Here is a 12,277-nt window from a genome sequence, read left to right on the forward strand (position 1 = left end):
TTTATTGATTCTTATCCGCTTCCAGGGGACAATTTCATGCAATTAGCAAGATTCAGATGCCTTTACAATACTGTGCACAAATGTAAATTCTCTCCAGAACATACTTAAATTTTGAAACAACGTACCAATACGAATATACAGACTTCACTTGCAAGTAAGGCATTGCTTGGACCGTGCTCATTAAAAAAAAAATCCAAAGGGTTCTCTTGGGCACACACATGGTTCCGTTTATCTTTTCCATTTTTATACGCCCTCGTACGCAAATAGTGTACAAAATATGGTATATCAAGGTTGTGGACCCTCTAGAGACTAGAGGTCACAATTTTGATGACACTTGAAATTCACGTTTATAATCCAAAGATCTAGGTTCCCTTCGATATTCGCGCATATCGGATCGTAACATCCTGAATTATGACCCTTTGTTGTACGAAAAATCGCGTTTTTTAGCTTGTGATCCATCTAGAGGTCACAATTTTTATCCGATTAAAAACCATTTGAATATAATATAATATCACCGTTACACCTTAATGATGGTTGAGTTCGAATTTTGTGAAAAGACCAAGACTGCCGGACAAATGGTCGCCCATCGTCCGCAAATAATGTAAATATATGGTATATCAAGGTTGTGGGGCCATCTGAAGACCACAATTTTGACCAGATCTTGATGAAACTTTAAATTTATTTTTATATCACAAAGATCTTAGTTCCTTTCGATAATCGCGCATATCCGAACGTAACTTCCTGGATTATGGCCCCTGATTGTTCGAAAAATAGCATTTTTAGCTTGTAGACCCACTAGAAGTCACAATTTTTATCCGCTTTTAATAAAACGTTTAAATGTATCACCGTTACACGGTTGAGTTCGAATTTCGTAACAATAAAACTGCCTGACAAAATGGCCGTTCCTTGTACGCAAATAGTGTAAAAGTATGCAATAACAAGGTTGTGGACCCAAAAGACACAATTTTTATTTGATTTGATGAAACTTTAAAATATATCTTCATATCTCAAATATCCCAGACCCTGTCGATATTCGTGCATTTCAGACCATAACTTCCTGGGTTATGGCCCTAATTGTACGAAAAATAGCTTTTTTTTATATAGCTTGTTCTCTATCCATCTCTTGCAAAATGTGGGCGTATTTTGCCTGACAACCGCTGGTTAAATATACCTTTCTAGGCGGATATTATGAATTATAAGTACAAAAGATAATATTTCCAAAGACCATCTTTAAACCTCAACGTATTAAAACAAAAAAATATAATAGGTGGAAAGAAATTACGCTATATATCAGACATCTAAAAACCTGTTAAACTGACCTATAAGACCAACAGAGTGCTTTAAAAAAGGTAAAGATTTGTAAATTAAATAAACGGTGAGAGGAAAATGTGTTTTAACTGGCAGCGTCTATAAGCTTACTTCATCCCCACGTCCAAAGAGACGCATTCGGACGACGTGTCACTCGTAACAGCCTTGAGCTTCACATTACAAATAGTAGTAAATGGACGTTTGTCTTTTTCCACCTCTTTAAGAAGATAAAACAAAAGAAAAAACGATACGTCTTTCACAGAACTAGCAATTAACAAAATAAAGTATTTTGTAATGAGCGCCGATCTTGTCGCGAATGTCAGTTAATGTCATCTATATGTCAATACTAAGCCTATATATTTTACAGACATCGGTGCAGCTTTCTGAGTTACAACCCGTGTCAACTGCTAGCGTGTGCATTTCAAGTTTGCATTGCAATCGTAAGGCAATTAGTGTTGATATTGTGGTATCCGGTAGCGGTCGAATTTCATCATGTATGCGTTAAACTGTTTTCTGGTGCAATGGTTGATAATAACATTGGCGTCAGCTCAGCTTGTTCCTTCAGGTGGATTTCAAAGTATTCAAGCAGATTTAGAAAAGGGCGGTAGAGCATTATGCCAGTACTGTTATGGGTGTATGTTTACAGGTAAATTCCACAAATAATCATTTTTCATCCATAAATATGAAAATTATCATGGCCCCAGAATCCAGGTGCGTTGCATTTCTCAACTAAAATACCCAGTGCATGTCGGATTGGATTGGATTCGTTTTTCTATTAAGTGTTTATTTTTTTATTAAAAACACTGAAAACTATTCTTAACAGCAGGGGAGCACCAAACAAATGTAACAAAACGCATATTTGTTTTAATATTTAGGCTAAATGTATAAACCACGATATTGGAAAATATACGAAATGTTTTTGTTTTTTTATTGTAATCTGTGAATGTCTTCTACCATCAACAAGGCTTTTGCCTTTACTTTATCTAAACAAAGGTAAAACTATATAAAAGACAAAGATGCGTTACTAAACACGGACGACCCCTTTGGTATATCACAGGGATTACGACTGGATCATTTGTCATTTTAAGAACATGTAAATGACACTGCGAAGAATATAAAATAAAACGAAGCATTTACCGAACTACTATAAATAGAATAGACAAATATTACGGTTAATTTAGGATCTGCGCATAATACAGTAATTAGTATACCAGGAATGAGGAGGAATACTAACTAGTTTGGTAATCCTGTCAACCCCTTGTGCTTTCAAAATTGATTGGTATCAAGCCAGAATAAGTATTCTTTGTCTGCTTTTCAGAATGACTAAATTGCTAACAGTACATACAAGATAGGTCTATTTTTGATTTCGAAGGCTCTTAGAAACCCTTTCAAAAAAGTTTTCAAGCTACATTGTATATGTAGTAAAAATATAGATGTTTGCTGGAAGAAATTATGGATTCGCATCATGTCTATCTTCTTGAAAACTGAACACGGTTATACAGCTTTTGCGATTGGAAATATGTGTATGTTGCCGCATCTGAAAGGTTAATTAGAAGATTAAAAGCACCCCATTTGCGTCAGTATTCAGTGGACTCGTTGTATACTTTTGCGGATCCGTTGCCGTGTAACTAGATGTATTTAATTGTGGTTATTATCGCGAAGCAACATCACCTTCAATGGAATTCATGGTCAATGGAATTCATGTTTAATGTTTTTTTAAGACGTTTAATAAACACAAATAAAAGGGTTTAAAAAGTTGCTTTTTTCATTCTAGGTTTATGTGAAGATACCTGTCGAACTACCAACAATCCACTTTGTCAGCTGTGCGACTATAAACAACATTGTGAAACGACGTGTGCTACTCTCTGTACTCGTCCTGATCCATGTCAAAATGATCCATGTCCTGAAGACAGACAGTGTCAGGAATTAACCAATGGAGGAACAGCCTACAGATGTATCTGTCCACCAGGAAATATTTGTCAAAGGGTAGGAATACCGTATTCCCATCTTTATCAGAAGTTGTTCTTACAGTAAATAAACCGCCAGTTGTATTCATTCCCTGCAAAAACAAATTTAAAAGTTGATAATGGCCTGGGCCAGTATTCAATTAATTGCCTTAATCTTAAGTAACCGCCTAAGTATACAATTTCACTTTAAATCTAAGGTCTTAATGTTAAGGGATTCTAAAAAGGTAAGGGGAGAAAACGTCCTTAGATTTGTAACCAGGTGATAAGTTAAGATCGAAACCAATCTTAAACTTAAGTAACCACAACACGGTACAAATTCTCCTTAAATCTAAGGGTATTTCCTTAATCGAAAGATAAACCGTAATCAGAAAAAAAAACAAAGATAGAAAATCACCCCAAACATTCAGGATATTTCCTTAAATCGGTATTTAATTGATCGTTAACAAACCTTAAATTTAAGGAAGAAACATGTTGTTCAATAATCCGTCTTTAAGACCCCTCACGTTACATACAATTTTATATCATTTTTAATGGACATTTAAAAAAAAAGGGGGTGGGGGTACTTTATTTCACCCCGCTCTCTACAAAATTCCAAAAAATTCGATTAGAAATTTCAAAGCAGTGACAGAGAAAAATCGATGTTTGTTTGTTTAAAACTATGCTAAAACGTCGCATTTTGTGACTGTCGTTCCATATTATTATAATACACAATCGGGGTATCCCAGTGCGCTATGTGGAAGAGATTTGAAGAGATCAGAAACAACAAAAGATCAACATTCTCATCAGTTTAAATGAAATGTTATTTGGGTCTGTGTCGAATTGTGTGAATTTCTCTTTTAGCGACGTCGACAAGAACCAGGTAACCTAGGCGAATCCATTTTAACAAGATTTGTAACAGACCTACCAACAACAACGGGTAGTGACGTTGAGGATACTACTACAGAACTTATAGATACTACCACCGGAGCAGATACCACGAGGATAATGGCTACTAGGCCCACTACTAGACTCACTACCAAGCCCACCACTAGACTTATTACTAGCACTACGACAGTAAAACCAACTACAAGACGCCAGGTAATCACCAGACGAACAACCTCGGTATCAGCTTCAACAACAACCAATCCGTTTCGAGCGGGAACTGCACCCACTCGAAGAGCTCCGCAAGCATCTCAAATTACCAATAGATCTCCTAAAGTTAGTGGTGTCACCTCACGGGCATATTCTACTATAGGACTTTCTGGTTAATTATATTACTGAAGGTAAGTGGTGACTTCTTATTTTGATCCGTTGCTTCAAACTACTGTTCCAGCATACCGAAGTGTTGCCTCGTAGTTGTAGAACTAATTAAACAATGGGCATTTATATTTAGTTGATATGTCAATACCACATCATTTTGGTGTCTAGAGCAAGATGAGTTACCGGAACTCTGAGTTCACTCCCAAGTATACTCACACATTTATTGTTTATTATCAATATCGTAGATTTACGACTGTTCTTCAAGTTCACGTTGATCTATATTTAAAACGGGATGTTAATAATAAGTGTCTTTATATAGACAAGGTTCATAACGCAATAAAGAGTTTATGATGTTTTATATTTTAGGGGAATGAAGAGTTAGAGAGGGGTGTTTTAGAAGTTGAGAGTATAACAACAATTTAAACTTGCATCATTTAATGATATTGTACAGTTATCTTTATATGTAGATGTGTGTTTCGTTCTATTGTTCATTGTCATCGTCCCGTATTTTATTTTATTATTAATTAAACTCTATTCGTCGCCTGTATAATATTTTGTTTGTCTCTAATTCACATCGTTACTCCTGTGACTTTGATACCTTTCCCCGTCCACAATTATACAGGACAGAAATATCGTGGGACGTGTTAAACGGCATTTAAGGCATCTTTGCCATCGCAATGGTAGGAGGGGTATGTGGGTATTCCATAAATACACGGTAGTTTGCACACAGGATAATTTGTAAATATACCATACTATCTAAGATTAGCCTTGTTACGTTGTTGATACCAAGGCCTTCCAAAGGCAAGCAGAATGTAGACAAAATGTTAAAACCGTAACTCGTGTTTATGGCCAGTTTCAATTAAAAAAGCTTCGAACAATTCTCTGAAAAGGATTACTCCCTCCCCCCGCCCCAGGCTTGATTGAAGATTATGGCAGAATCCAAATGAAGGGAACGGAGTTTAGCATAGGTTTATTACCGGCTATTAACATCTTTGACATAAAATGCACAGAATACGTTAGGTTTCCATATTTAGATTTTAATTGTTGAACAAGCTGTGTACGCTTTCCCTTTCTCCCCCGTTTTCTTAATAATTCGTTTTTATAATACATTACAAAGTGATCTTGAATCTAATTATTAAATGGCTAGTTATGGTGAAATGTGAGACCAATGGCTACATGTTCATTCGCATACTATATTATTCATTTATAAAATTGGAATTCCATGGACAGTCCCTGCAAGCATCAGTTGCTCTATCTGTAGTAGATTTTTAGAACACTTTCGGCTAAAAAATTAGAGCCGGCGAACTATCAAGTCAACTGTCCGATCGAATGCATAAGCATAGAAAGAATAGCACACATTGTTAGAGTAAATTGGAGAAAATATTATAACCCGAATGCAAAATTAATATTAGCCAGGTGAACTTGCTACAACATCCAGGACTCGCTTAGATGAGTACTGCAGCAATGGTATCAGGTGTTCGTGAACAAGAAGAAAAGTTCTGCACACCACCCGTAACAACTTGTGTTACGAACACGTAATTAATGATATATGAGGGTATGTCACCCAAACTTTCCCCATGGAGATAAATTCATGGCTACGAGAAAAGTGGAAAATAATTGGTGGCGTGCTTCCAGATATGTTTACAAGATTTACCTCCCTTTATATTTTCTCGGTTAAAAATGTCTTATTGAAATTCTAGCTGTTTGGGCGAAAAGAGACGTAAATGACAAACAATCGGAAAACTTCATAGAATAAGCAAATACCTCTACCTTGTGCATTTCGTGTCTTATGAAGGGTGGTATGAAATACAGTTTTGTACACATACGGTAAGATTTGCCGTTGAGCAATCTGATCCTAAACTTCTATGACATTTTTGTTTTGATACATAAAAGATAAAATGAAGTTGATCACTGCATCCGTCAAAATCTCCTAACATGTTTTTTATGAAAAATAGATTAAGTCCTATTTGATTCAGAGCCGAATTAACCTTTTGTGTGTGTGTGGGGGGGGGGGGGGGGGGCACGTCAATGGGAGAGGGGCTGAATTAAGAAAAAGAGCATAGGGCCAAGTCTGGCGCGAAGACCCCAGGCGTGAGGGAGTTTTTCACTAGACAATTTTGAAATATATTCTGGGCAAGTAACACAAGTTAAATAAAGTCGAAACTAGAATCTCTTTAGCACCATGGGTCTTTTGTCAGATGTGGAGAGCGGACCCACGTGAAAAACCGGTCGCCACATCCGGCGTATGACACGTGCATTCTTTTCTTACTACATATCTTAGTAGCAGTGTGATCGTCTAGTATTTGTAATTGTCTTCTTTGCTTCCTTCTCGCGTTGTGCATTTCTTATTCTTATCTAAGTAGTTAAGACGTTTTTCTTACCAGGAATAACAATGCAACATTTCGTTTTTACATTTTATATATCAAGCTGGATACATATGGTACAATGCATAATAGATTACAATAAAGTCAGTCTCCCAATCCCATTCCAACCAGACTCGCTGGGGTGAGTATGCTGAAAGAGATTGATACACCCACTCCCTCTGGAATCCAGCGGCTGCCCGACGAATGCTCAGAGATACGATAGTCTTGTATCTAATTGGTCAAATATGACGTAATTGATTATAGCGATTGGTTAATTAGCCCAATGACGTCGAAAACCACCCTTATATGGATAGTGGAAACTTACACCAGAAGTTTCACGCGGGGTATTTTGTTAATTAACCTAGATTTAAATGTTTACCAAATTATAACACTTTTATGTCGAAATCCGTCACTCATTATTTGAGTGCAAGAGATCTGACTTCTATAGATTGTGTGAATCCAATAATTAGTTAAAGATACAATATAAATATAATGCTATTATTAATTTAAAGAGCAAAAATTCTACCAATAGCCTTACATCTCTCGATCAACCAATGGAACGTCTGATCGGTTGTAGTGTTGTAATCAAGACCCATGGCTTGATCCCGGTGATCCTCGCGATTTTTCAGGTTTCTCCTTGTCAATGGTTCAAGATGGGGGGTTCTGTCATCAAGTTGTCCGATCGGGCGAAAAAAACGACAACCCGTGTACACGTTGACGTGCACGAAAAAAAACCCTTGCCAGTTAAAATTCGATGTAAAATAGGCGGAAACTACATGGGGTATGCCCGTCACATGCAAATCTACTTTATCGCCAAGCAATATCACATGTACGCATATCACATCTCCAGTCCATACTACCGCTGGTGATAATGTTTGACGAGAAATCTATGTGTTGTTGGTTTTAACTTTATAACTCTCTAAAGTACTTAACGGATGATATCGAAATTCAGTATGATTCTTCGTGTTACCAATACCAATAATACATGATGATAAATTTTATCGTCAGAGCAATCACACAATTCTACAAAGATATCAGTGGCAATAACTCATGTAATTATCTATCATAGGTTCCTGAAATTCTTCGACTCACTAATGCAGCAACATTTAGAATTTTATAAAGATCGGAAGATAAATGGACCGGCTGGCGTACAGACATGTGCAGTGGAAATATACGATCATATTTTAGTAGTAAAATTTTGAATTGAAGCGTAAATTTAAAACAACATGTGATAATGATAAAAGCAATGCTAAGCTATTACTGTTATCGTATCCCACCGTTTTAAGCCAACCGATATACACTTTGTGCAAGCTTAGTACAAAAAGGTTGTGAAAATTAGAACTTGTGCTGTTTGAAGTCTCTGCTCGACATTTGGGGGATGTTTAATCCTTTTCTTACAAACTAGAATATTGTGAAAGTTGAACCTATAATGGGAATATCAGTCCAAAATGGTTCAATTCCATTTAGTTTTTACAAAGATAATATGACAATATTATTACTGAACGACGTTGGCAAGAGTTTTCTGCTAATAATTTGGCAGCTTGTTCTGAAACACCTTGTTCATGGTTGAAACGTCGCTCGGAAATGAACAGTAGTAAGGTTTTAGTAGGACGTTATACCCATTTCAATCATTCTCATTTGTATTCCATAGAATTAAATGTCCTGTGCTTATAATTTCCAGATCAAATACTAACTACCATTAAAACTATTGCTATAAACGGGATATGGTTAAAACAGGCTAGCGCCACCTGTGATCACGCAGAAAATATTTGGATGGGCCTCTTTTTAAGCCGATTGAATCCAAGTCAGGAGATTATATGCTGTTGAGATTTCGAATTTTTCTATTAACAAAATGTTAATTAATCAATTTGAATACATTTTTGCGGGGATATAGTGTTGAAAAGTTCGATATTGTCTGAAAAATGCAAATGACGATCATGGACTTTGACATGTCTAAAATTCAATTGGCTAGTTTGAGTCACCGATGTTAACACCATATATTATAAATGTTAACAGGATAGTGTGAACGACTAATCGACCAAATGACAAATGTGGCGGCAATGATTATACGATCATTTTTCAGCATAGGCATATATTAAGATAAACGTAACAAAACTCTTTTTAGATATGCATTATGCATTATGTCTTTCTTTCGGCACATTAATTATTCATATGACAAGCCTATAGACCAGGAGCCCAGGGGGTCAACCTAGCTGAAAAGTGTACCAATTTTCTCCTATATGGTATCAATGCATGTATATCTGGTATCATCAGAATGTAAGTCTGCCGGGTTTCTTGTGGTGGGTGTGGTATTCCACGCCCAAAATGCCATGCTCCACAACTAGGCTAGATTAGCTCAAAAGTGTACCACATGAAAATTGTACAGCAGTGTACCGTACATCTTCAGGTGTTAAAAAACACTCTGACAGACATATCTAGTGGTGGGTTACCCCTGACAGAGCTAAGTAATTATCAGACATTTGTAGTGGTGGAGTATCCCTGACAAGAGTTATCTAATTTCCACACCATAGCTAGGCTAGATTAGTGGAAACCTGTACCACCTAAAACAGCTTTGGAGTTGTTCAGTACCACTACAGGAATCATAAATGACCACTGCCAGACAGTTTGTGATATTAACCCCTATACGCTTCCATATAATTGGCATTATTGTGGTTGGTGTGAAAAGGTATAGATGAGTTGTTGATTATCCATACCATGTGTAATAACATTTAAATTAATATTATTAAATTGTCCGCTCCATTAGATTCGTGTGTTGATTTACTGGATAGTCGAGCGATCAGAGCACTGGTGTAAATTGGGCCCAAAAGGACCCTCCTCATTTTTCAGGATCGGCCTATACGATAGGTTGGTTCTGTTGTTCAGTTTTTACGGTTTTGTTTGATTGTCACAATCCAATTCCAAATCGGTATCAGAATCCCGACCCCGTGATTTGCATTCGAAGTTATTTGTGTCACACTATTTTGCCATTTTGGAGTTAGGGTTATGTGTATGCTGCTACATAGGGGTTTGGATTTCAAATTTGATGGAAAATCAAATAAACAGATGATACGGATAACTTTGTATCAAACACGATCTAACACAAAATTTGATGGAAAATCAAAGGTCGCCTGTCCAACCTCGTGGGTTTTCTCCGGGTCCCCCGATTTCCTCCCAAGCGAATTATTGAAATAAAATTAAACCATATGTTAGTCCCGAAATGACCTAGTTTGTGTCGAGTGGACGTTAAACTCCATTTTTTTCTTTCTCTCTCTCTCTTATATCCAACACGGTCTAACACACGATTTTGGTCAATCATTAGAAATCTTAATTAAGTAATTAGTTTGTGAAAAACATGGGCTATTCTTATAAATGCTGATAAATTTTGAACGGCAGTTAACCAAAACCCACTTATACTCCCCATTTTAAGAAATATACAGGGCCTAATTGTTATTGAGATAACACGTTAAAAAAAACAGTAGCTACCTAGTCAACATTTAAAGACTAAAAAATACATTATATGCTTGATTAAAAGTTAATAAGAATAAATTTTAAGTTGAAACTTCCATTTAGAGTAAAACATTAATTGCAAAACCGTAGGCATAACTCATATCTGTCAAGATTAAATATGGAGTCTTAACACTAGCACAACGATCTATTTCAATCAAATAGTTTAATCTTTTACTAAAAGTGAATCGATCAGACACTAAAAGGTCATTCAAAACTTTTGATGAAAAACTAACAAGATAACAAAATACTTTAAAATTAATCAATAAAAGCTAATTTTCGATGTGTTTCCAATTCTAAAAAAAGCTGTGTACATTTAAAAATATTTTCGTTCCCGCAAACAGGGGATAATTAAAAACACGAAAAAAATATACTACTAGGCAGACGAATACATTTTCTTTTAGGATCCCCTCACTTAGCTTGGTAGGGTGATTGACGGCTGATACAATCGGTGTTTTCGTCAGCCTTGTTAAAGATGCATTATGTAAGAGCTAAATATGTCTATTGCAGATCTTTCTTTTGGCTTCAAATGTTATATACATCATTAATTAGACATTTATGTACATGACAAGCCCGTAATCAACTCTCTAGAATGGCAGTTAATAATTCAATTTAAAATTACATTCGAGACTTATTTGACTGGAATATTCAATATATTCCATTTTCATTATTTATTTTTTAGCCAGAACCGTCAGTGGGGAGGGGAATGTGTATTACTTTCGAACAAAAATCAGAACATATCAAATCGAAAATTATTGTTCATAGACCGGGGGAAATTAACAACGTCAAATTATTATAATTAATTCAATTTATGTTGAGGGTAATTCTTGAGCTTCATAAGATAAATACATTTCAGATGATATAACAGACAAGGTCCACGGGAATTTTCCGACGTGGTTCCCTCTTGTCAGTGGTGCACAATGGGAGAGGGGGGGGGGGGTGACAAGGGGCAGCGTATAGTCGTTTGGGTGGGACAGAAAACTGAGGTCCCGTGTACACATCGGTGTGTACGTAAAAGAGCCATTTGACAATATAAGGGTAGGTCGTAGAGCCACTGTCAACTCCAAATCTACCTCATTGCGCACTGTATGTCGTATGCCCGTCCCCATTCATCTAGTCGGTGCAGAATAGTAGGCTATAAATCAGCATTTCATTTCACAGATTATATAGGAGAACGTGTAAACGTAAAATTTCCCATGAAATAACATCTGTTGGATATATGCATATGATTTGAATGAACGGGGTTCGCAGGGGTAAATACGTTAGCTATAGGAATTTAATTGCTACACATGTTATATTAGTAGTTATATTATATGGGACACTTTCTAGAATGGTCTGTGTTTCTCCTTTTGGAAATAGCGTTTGGGTTCCGGTCGACTGATTTGAAGCGAAACTGTTTCTGCCCGTTCCATCTTTATCTCCGATTTCACGATTTCTTTAGACAGATAATACGAAAAACATACACTTTGTATCTGTTTATGTCCGCGCCATGTACGTAGTTTGAGGCATTAAGATTCTGTATTACATGTATTTAAAAGTAAGTTATAAACGCCCCTTAAAATGTGTCAGCCTGTCAAAAATTCCACCAAATAATTAAAACATTACTTTTATTTAATGTATATAATGTATAGGAAATACCATATGCTTCACGACATGTAAGACTTTTTTTTAAGGAGTTATTTTTCACACAAAGCACAAAGGTGGTTTTAATATATAGTGACTAATTATGTTATTTTAGATTAAGTTAAAGTTGTTTTGTGGGTGTGACGGTGTGTTTATGTGTGTGTGTGGGGGGGGGGGGGGTGAGAGTGAGTGAGTGTGTGTGAGGGGGTTAACGTCCACTCAGTGCTAAGCGGAACTGTTCAGGACTGACAGTATTTGGTCAATCCAAGTCCA

At 36.4% G+C, this 12,277-nt stretch overlaps 2 long non-coding RNA genes across 2 annotated transcripts in view; one reads left to right on the forward strand and one right to left on the reverse strand.

The window, feature by feature from the left end:
- Positions 1 to 1,674: 1,674 nt before the first annotated feature.
- Positions 1,675 to 5,064, forward strand: LOC126810883 (uncharacterized). The gene is made up of 4 exons (XR_007675314.2): positions 1,675 to 1,954; positions 3,083 to 3,294; positions 4,116 to 4,537; positions 4,881 to 5,064. It is a non-coding gene; the product is annotated as an uncharacterized LOC126810883 (long non-coding RNA).
- Positions 3,230 to 12,277, reverse strand: part of LOC126810889 (uncharacterized) — a 39,234-nt gene continuing 30,186 nt past the window's right edge. Inside the window, exon 3 of the long non-coding RNA XR_007675321.2 lies at positions 3,230 to 3,367. This is a non-coding gene — a long non-coding RNA (uncharacterized LOC126810889). The remainder of the gene's footprint in view (positions 3,368 to 12,277) is intronic.

This window comes from Patella vulgata, chromosome 2 (assembly GCF_932274485.2).
Source record: "Patella vulgata chromosome 2, xgPatVulg1.2, whole genome shotgun sequence".
NCBI classification, from domain to species: domain Eukaryota; kingdom Metazoa; phylum Mollusca; class Gastropoda; family Patellidae; genus Patella; species Patella vulgata.